Below are 9,674 nucleotides of genomic sequence, written 5' to 3'. Positions count from 1 at the left end.
GTTGAAAGTAATCTGTATTAATCTTCTACTTTCAAATCCTTAAATAAGGACATTGTTTCTAACTAACCTCTTTTTTGGGGGGGGTGGGGGCAATGAGGGTTAAGTGACTTGCCCAAGGTCACACATCTAGCTGACCCCTAACTATACTTTTGTTTTCTTGTGGGGCAATGGGGGTTAAGTGACTTGCCCAGGGTCACACAGCTAATAAGTGTCAAGTGTCTGAGGCCAGATTTGAACTCAGGTACTCCTGAATCCAAGGCCGGTTCTTTTTTATCCACTGTGCCACCCTGCTGCCCCTAACTATACTCTTTTTTCTTTTTTTAAATTTTAGTGAGGCAATTGGGGTTAGGTGACTTGCCCAGGGTCACACAGCTAGTAAGTGTTAAGTGTCTGAGGCCGGATTTGAACTCAGGTCCTCCTGAATCCCGGACCAGTGCTCTATTCACTGTGCCACCTAGCTGCCCCAACTATACTCTTAATAAAGAAATTCTATGGTTTTTTTGGTAGTCAGGTTCACTGTTTATAGTTAAAGACTTCTTTTCTCTAATGTAAATTTGTTTTGCTTTTATTAAAGGATATCTTTAATAGCTCTAACCTTCAGTTTTTGTTGCTTTTCCTTAAAGAAAGTAAGACTAGCATTTGGCAAATACTTAATAAATGCTTGTTGATTGATAGATTATTATTTTGCTCCCATACTGTTGGAATAAAAAAATCCTTAGCACAGATCTATTTGCTTATCTATACACTCATTCGTTTGTTTATATATTTGTATATTTGATTATTTTTTAACATAGTACAGTAGAAAGAGCTCTGGCTTAGTACTCAGAATTCTGGGATTAAAATTCTGACTTTGGTCCTTATTATCTGTGAGATCTTGGCCATGTTATTTAAACTCCCTAGATCTCAATTACCTCATCTTAAACCTTAGAGAATTGAACTAGATGACCTCTGAGTTCTCTTCTAGATCCATAGTCCTAATCAGAAATGGCTGTTTAAAGCAAGTAATGTTGTTTCAATTAAGTCTAAGGCAAAACAAATTTATTTCTGGGCAAACCATGGGACACCATGTATTTTATCTGGGAAGAGACTGACTGTCTCCCTGAAGAACCGAGTATACTTGCCTCAAGTCTTGTAGTGATTCTGGGTATAACATCTCCTCAGAATGCTCTGTTTTCTTTCATACCTACAGAAAATGCCTGTGAGAGAGTGGGAAGGGAAAGAAAGAAGAGGGAGAAGAAAAAAAGAGGAAAGACAAATGTATGAGGCCAAGGAGAGACCAGAAACAGTAATTTATTTCCTCCTATAATATATGGTGTCAGTCCCAGGTTCTTTGTTATCTTCATAGGCTCCAGCATTCAGGGTTATTACTAGAGTATGGTAACTGGAGCTTTGTCCTAAGATACTAAAATAGAGATGGTCTTGATAGCACTTGAACTTCATCATTGGCTAGAAACAGAAGTCAGGATTGTTCTTATTCTGTATAATTGGTTAAGTTAGGAAGCTATAATGTTCTTCATCCATGAAAGCCACAGCCCAGATAGTGATCTCTCCCCCCAAATGCTCAGCAATTCTCTCTTCCCTACAATGGCAGCCTCTCCATCAATATTCTTGACATTTCCTAAGATCTCTATCCATAGCACTGATGTCCACCCTACTCTCCAATGAATTATCTCTTGCTATAATACCTTAAATTCTAAAGTCCACATTCTCTCCCTGTCCCCCAAAACTCCTTGTCCTAGTAATATTTGTGTCACTTGCTCCAGGCACAGAAATGCCAGTCATGGATCTGCCAGGTGATTTAATGAGGACTGTAAAAAAAATAGCTAGGTGACATAGTTCATGGAGTGCTAGGAGTCAGAAAGACCTGAGTTCAAATCCTGCCTCAGACTCTTAATGGCTATGTGATTTGGGGCTAGGCAAGGCATTTCACCACTTCAATCAGTTTCCCCAACTGTAAAATAGGAATAATATTAACACCTAACTTGAAGAGTTATTGTGACAAACAAAAGAGATAACACATGTAAAGCACTTTACAAACTTTAAAGCTCTACATAAGTACCAGGTATTATATTTGTTAGCAGCAGCAGCAGCAGCAGCAGCAGCAGGTAAATATAGCAGGAGGATGGGGCAAGGAAAAGCTGCACAATTTTTATTTGTTCAGCCACTGACTCCATCTACAGATAGGAGAATATAAATAGAGGAGGAAGGTATGCAAGATGCAGGGCAAAAGACAAGTTTCAAGTATTGAAGATCCCAAGCATCATAGAAGAGGAGATATATTACATAAGAAATAAGGATAGAATTTGTCTGAGTGTATTCAAGCCACATAAAAGCCTAAGAATATGTTGCGTACTTGTGAATTTGTGTGATTTGGGGAGATTGCCCTTCAGGATAGTAGGACATATGTCAATTTCCAGGCCAAATTAAGCATTGGCAAACCCAGCCAATTTATGGAATTATTTGCAAGACTGATTTTAAGGTCAATAGAGCTGTTGCACTGGGATCAATTATTTGTATTGTTCCTATTGTTTTCATTTATTTTTCTTTAAATGTTTTAATATGATGACTTGTTTTCTGCCATTGTAGAAAATGTGATTTCTATCAGAGGATGGCCAGGGCTAGGAGGATCCAGTCTATACTCTAACTTCCTGAAAAGTCCACACTGTGTTTGCACTTCTGCTGCTATTTTGTTCAGGGAGATTTATTCTTCTTTTAATGGGGGGTTTTCATGGTGATACATAGAAGTGAATGAATTTTGAATATCTTCAGCTTTTAATGGCATGTCCTTATATACAATTAATTAGTGGACCAGTCTGAAAAGCATACCCCCAAAGTACAATTTCAACTCCAAATTTTTAGTATGATTTGGCAGGGAGTAAGAAAGTTTAAAAAAAAAAAGAGGAGAGAGGAAAAATTCCATAGCATGTTAAATTTTTATTATTTTTAGACAAGGCAAAAATTATATCTTCCATTTCTATTTCACTAGAGAGGATTTAAGACCTCTATACCTACGTTTTTAAAAGGTTAGGGAGAACCATGCACAGCTGACATTTCAGGAAATGATGAAAGTGTACTTCAGTCTTAAATATATACCTTAAATATGTCAGATACACCATCACCTGTTCAGTGTAGCATATAAACTTTCCTACACACCAAGCAACACTTTCTGACAGAACAATTTCATTGAGTCCTACTTTCTGCCTGTCAAGGCACCCTAGTTAGTGTTATTTGCCTAAGGGAGAACTGTTTATCTAGAGCCATTTCTACACTTGCTTTTCAAATATCCAAATTGTCGTTTTGAATCTTTCCAATCATCCTATGTGTTCTCTTTCTTCTGAAATCCTCATGGATGTATTTATGTTTCCATGTTGTATCACCCAAAGAAAATAAACCCCCCCTTGGAAGACAGTGCCTGTTTTTCTTTTGTGTGTGTCCTAAAATCTAGCAAAATGCATAGTATGAGGTAAATCCTTAAAAAGTAATTATTGGATTGAATTAGACTGATGCTTAAAAAAGCATTTCAACCTGCTAGTTAGTCAAATAGCACTTGTTAGAAGCAGGGCTATTTCTGTCACTCTGTTGGTCCAAGTTCAATGCTGGGATGAAAGGAGTCACCCACAGATCATTGAATACTTAATAAAATGTATACAACAAAGATACAGTGTAACTTAGTTTCTATGGAAATATTCCCCCTTCCTATCTTGTCTCCATATGGAAATGAGTTGGTCAGAAGGGAAGAGTATGAAACGTAGGTGGTCTCTAGATATCCATCAAGTTGGAAGGGCCTCAACTGTATAAGGCGGGGACTTTTTTTTTATCCCCCTATATGACCTGGAAATTAATTCACATAGCATTAGGCCACCAGAAAGCTCTATCAAGGAAGAGGGCTCTAACATGATTTTGCTTCACTCTTTTTTTTAATTTAAAAAAATTAATATGATTTTTTGGGGGGGCAATGAGGGTTAAGTGACTTGCCCAGGGTCACACAGCTAACAAGTGTCAAGTGTCTGAAGTGGGATTTGAACTCAGGTCCTCCTGAATCCAGTGCCGGTGACTTATCGACTGACCCACCTAGCTGCCCCCCTTTGCCCCACTGTTGATTAAACTACTCCTGCTTTTTTTTTTCCTTTTCCTTTCCCATGCTGGCATAGTAATGGATGAAAAGAGCACAAGATGGCAATTCCACAGGATAGTAGACACTACAAATAACCACCTTTCTTTTGGCAAATCCATTCATTCCATGGTTTCATTTACTATCCTTATGCAGATACCAGTGTCTGTATCTTCAACCTTTAATTTTCTCTCGAGTTTTAGTTATAACCCCAAACTATCTAAAAGATAGTTTCTCATGTTTACTCTTATAACTCTGAGGTCAATGTATATAGTATAGTAGAAAGAACATTGAATTTGCAATCAAAAGTCCTAGGTTTCAATCCTGAATCCTGATTCTTTGACTTACTAGCTATGTGACCATGGGCAAGTCACTTAACCTGATATGGATCTCAGTTTCCTGATCTGTAAAATGAGAATGCTTCCTTTGATCTTTTAAACTTCAAACCCTATGTCTAAAATTAAACTTATGTTTTCTCCAGAAATCTACTATCCTTTGCAACTTCCCAATTTCTGTCCTGTCTTTGATGTTCAGAACCTTAGTGTTATTTTTGAGTTTTATCCATTCTGCCTTTCTGCAATTTCTCTAGGGTTTTTACCTCTAATCTCTTTTCCAAAGGCTAACATAAGCCTTATCATTACGATGAGAAATAATTATTTCTAACCAATATTTTTGGGGTTCAGTGCTTCCCCATTCTTTCATGGTCCTGATTTCCAAATTCCAAAGTCTTTCTTGATAAGGTTGAATTACCCATCCAACCTTGCTAGGAATTTGGTCTGAGGTGGAGAAACCCATTATGTCCTACCAAGGCGACATCTTTTGTCTAGATAGGAAGGCCTCTCTTCCAATGAGAGGATATTCAGCCTACCTATTAAAGAGGATACACACACACACACACACACACACATACACACATATATATATACACACACATATATACATATATACACACACATATATATGTATGTGTATATATATATATACATACACATACATACATACACACACACACACACACACACACACACACATATATATATATATGGAATAGTTATCCCAAGTTTGGGGGTAGTCTAGTATAGCCCTTCATTTAAATATAGTCTACCTCCAAATTAAGTTGACCATTGAGATTTGCTCAATAGATTTCCTCTTGCCCCAAAAGCATAAAAACCTGAAGAAGTAGCAATGTGATGGCATTACACACTTGGACGATTACATACAATAGCTTCCTAACTTCTCATCTTACCATTACACTCTCTTCTCCCCAGTCCACATTTATATTGATGTTGTAAACTTCCTGTTTTTACATGTCTTTGTTTTGTTCCTTTGCTCAAAACTCTTCAATGGCACACTATTGTCAACTAAATATAATTACACTTACTTAGCTTGCCATTCAAAACCCTCAACAATTGGGGGCTATGCTATCTTATTGGTTTTACATCATATTGCTACTTTCCATGTGTACTACACTTCACTCAAAGGGGTATTTCTGTTAGAATACTAGTTATACTTTATGGCCCAGTGAAAGTCATGTTTGCCCTGGAGTCTTCCTTGATCTGTCCTTTCATTAAAAATTCTTACCCTTTCGGGTCCTTTATTCCTCAACTCTCCTCATGCCAACTTATCCTTCACATAGCTGCCCAAGTTATCTTACCGATACATTTATACATATATGCATATTTGCAATACACATATGAATGTGTGCAAATATATAATATAAATGAATACAAATATATGTATTCAAACACATACATATATGTATATTGAACGCTTTACGAATTTGCATGTCATCCTTGCACAGAGGCCATGCTAATCTTCTCTGTATCATTCCAATTTTAGTATATGTGCTGCCAAAGCGACCACTACATATATGTATAACAGAAGTGTTATTGTGTTTATATTTAGAGAGAGAGAGAGAGAGCAAGCTATGGATATCAATACCCATAGATATCTCTATCTATCTATCTATTTTGATATACCATGTGACTCCCTTGCTCAGAGGTATTCACTATCTCCCTATTTCTTAGAGGATAAAATGCAAAAACCTATATCTTGTCATTCAAAACCTTCCATACTAAGACTTTAATTTATCTTTCTAACCTATTTCACATTATTGCTTTTTACTCACTCCTTGTTCCAGCCATATTGGGCTACTTACAATTCCCTGATGTTATCCTGTCCTCTATCGTGCCTTGTCTCCCTTCTGTGTATTTGCATAGGCTTCATTCCTAGAATGGACTCCTTTCTTATTTCTGTCTGTTGAAATCAACCTCTTTTGTTACAGGCTAACTGAAGTGTCCCTTTCTTCATAAAGCTTTTCCTAATGCACCTAGATATCACATTCACTGCCTCCTCAGAAAGGAGAAAAGCAGCAGCTTTGATGGCTGCTGAAATTAACCAAATGAATATTAAAGACACACGATTCTGGATATAGGCCTGGCCTTTATAAATAGCCTGGCAGAGAAAGGAAAGCATGACATGGCAGCATGCAAATGTCTGAAAGTTCTTAGGAAAAGTGCAGTTCTTTGAGAACATGGAGTTTACAAATTTAAAGAAACAGGACACCTTAAGGCTTTTATAACATTGGTCTGGCAATCCATCTACTAGTAGAATCTTTTCAATTCTGTGAAAGATGAAATCTTTCAAAGAATGGTATTGACATTATTTTGGACAATGAAGATATAGTTTCCATTGTGGAGGAATAAGAGAAAACAGGCTTAACCTGCATCTTGTAGATTTACATAAACTTTTTCAGAGTGAGACCATCATAAAGGACAATACTTCAATGAAAAGTGGATTAGCATTTATGTTGATCCAGTTTCCTGAACCTGCTCCCATTTCTCTAGTATAACCCTCACTTCACTGTAAAAGGCTCTGAAGGTCTGCCATTGGAGAAATTTTGTGGAAGAGATAGTCATCTTCTGAGCAGAACAGATAAGAGCTGCAATACCCTGACGATGATTGTTCAGGTATTACATGTTGAGAAAGCCATTGAATTCACTAAGGAACAAGATGAGGATGGAGAATTGTCTGAACATCTGATCCTGTATGCAAAGTACAAGCCACCATTTATTACCATCTTATTAAACAACATCACCACTCATATCGACCCATTTCTTGTGATTCACTGAATTAGGGAAAGAATGGAGATTCCTTACTAGACAGAGTACCTGTTAAAATTCCTACAGGACTACAATCTGCAAATGCAGCAAAGCCCTTTGACTTTGATTATCTTTCATTGTCAGCCAATGTTCCACAAAGAGGAATCTGTACCTGGAATGAGCTCCCCTTTAAAGCTCTGCAATGCTAAGAACCATGGACCAGAGAGTACTATATTTGAAATGGAAAAAAGTAAAGGTTTCTCTGTGTCAGCCTCTGGCCCTTGCCATCTGCATTCACCTCCTTGTTTTACAAAAACAAACACATTCTGTGAACACCAATGCTGTTGAGAGATATATGTACATATATTTTGTTTTTCCCCTTCATTCCCTTTTACTCCCCAAAGGTTCTAAAGTTAAAAACAAAGCTTTATTGCCCTCCCTCACCCAATACCCCATATACTTATTGCATTTTGGCTTATACTATATATATGTGTGTGTGTGTATGTATATTTCAATTCAATTCAATATATGCTAAAAGACAAAGAAAACTAGAAACAGTCCCTGGCCTCAATAATCTTGTATTTTACTGGGTAGAAAACACACACACACAATATAACCCTCCCCCCCCCACACACACACAGTCACAAAGTAAATACAAATTCCTTTGGGGAGAAGGTATTACTAAAATCTGGGAAGAAATTAGGAAAGTCTATAGGTAGGAGGTAGCACTTGTGCTGAAATTTGATTTATTGTTCAAATAGACTGTAAGCTCAAGGGAGGCAAGGACAACATCATTTTTCATCTTTGTATCTGAGTATTCACAGACTTCTTGGCCCTAATGAAACTATATTCAGTGTGGGCAGGGACCAAATCTCATTCATCTTGGTTCCTACTCTGCCGCCTAGCACATCATAGGCATGTGATAAATGCTTATTGAATGAATGTGTTGTTGAATGTTCCTGACATTTGAGGTTCAAAATTTTTCCTGGGTCAAAAAATGAATAAATAAACAAGATATGTTTCCTTTGAAAATGTTGGACTTAAATTCACCAAAGCACATGTTTGCCTTTTTTTTTTTAAAGAGGCAGAATGATTTAGGGGAAAGAACAAAGGACTTAGAGTCATCATACCTGGACATGAATCCTGTCTATGATGCTTACTGTTTGTGTAAGCATGAGCAAAATCACTTTGCCATTCTGTAATGATTGATACCAACATCTATTTCTATTTCACAGGGTTGTTGAGAGGTTCAAATACAATAGTATACATAAAATTCTTTCTCAATGTAAAGTGCTAGATAAATGTTGGCTATTATTATTTTTCCCCATGTTTTAACTAATGAACTACTGAATTTCCCCCCTCACCTATTAATATACTGTCTTATTGTAGTTAAAATAAATACATTCCTCATGGGTCATAGACTGGCAGCATGATTGAGGAAAAAAGTCATCAATGCTAAGGGTACATTTTTGTTTGGGGAGACTTATCAAGTAAACTAGAGAATTCATGAACTCTAGAGAGGTATACCAAAGTTGCTGAATAGATCAGTGTACTATAGTCCTGAGTTTATACAATTGTTTAACATCTTTTTGCCTTCTTAGAAGAATGTCTTTACTTTTTAGAAAAAGGAGATCTTCTTACAGCAGAGGAGAAAGGGCCCTATTGTTGGTATCAGAGTCTGAGAACCTAAGTTCAAATTTTGCCCTCAATATTTAACATCTGTGTGACTTTGGGAAAGTCACTTAACCAACCTGAGTCTGAGTTTCTTCATTTGAGAGGCTTGAGACAATTTGTCTTTTCATGTCTTTTCTAGCTCTAACCCTAGGTCCTCCGTGATTTTCCAGAGGAAATAGTTGATGCAAAGAAAAATCATTTGTTAGTAGTTAAACTAGTAGTTTTTTCCATTCTTTCTCTAGCCCTGAGTATTATGGGAATGACTGATGCACTGGTTTTATTTAAAACAAAGTATTACTCAGCAATGAAGTTCATGTACAAATGTACAAGCTTTGAGAGTTGCTGCATTGCACAATTGCATTCTTTAGAGATGTCACTTTTCAGTGAGAAAGTAACTTAATTCTCTTTGAGACCATTGAACCATGGAGGAAGACAAATACATTTGGGGCAACATATACTTAAAAGGCATAGTAAATGCTTGGGAAACTTTTATTGATTTGATTTTGTTTGCAGTAGCCATTAAAAAAATAAGCTTAAGGCTTGGGAATGAAAGGTGAGTGTATGTGTTTTAAATTTAAAACAACCTGCCATGAAAATTAGGAAAAGGAAAATAAGCAACATTGTACAAAAAATAAACACAACAAATAATTTTTTAAAATTATTTTTACCTTATGCTTAAGCTTAAGCTGAGTTGGGAGGAAGGGATCGAGAGAAGGAGGCAGAAAGGAAGGGAGAGGGAGAGGGAGAGGGAAAAGGAGAGAGAGAGAGAGAGAGAGAGAGAGAGAGAG

At 36.9% G+C, this 9,674-nt stretch overlaps 1 non-coding gene across 1 annotated transcript; it reads right to left on the bottom strand.

Annotated features, from left to right (window-relative positions):
• Window positions 1-5,867: 5,867 nt before the first annotated feature.
• On the bottom strand, window positions 5,868-5,974 carry LOC122737570. Its single transcript, XR_006354396.1, has one exon. It is a non-coding gene; the product is annotated as a U6 spliceosomal RNA (small nuclear RNA).
• Window positions 5,975-9,674: the final 3,700 nt, after the last annotated feature.

Source organism: Dromiciops gliroides, chromosome 1 (assembly GCF_019393635.1).
Source record: "Dromiciops gliroides isolate mDroGli1 chromosome 1, mDroGli1.pri, whole genome shotgun sequence".
Lineage (NCBI taxonomy): Eukaryota > Metazoa > Chordata > Mammalia > Microbiotheria > Microbiotheriidae > Dromiciops > Dromiciops gliroides.
The sequence above is the reverse complement of the archived record's forward strand: the minus strand, read 5'-3'. Positions and strand labels throughout refer to the sequence as shown.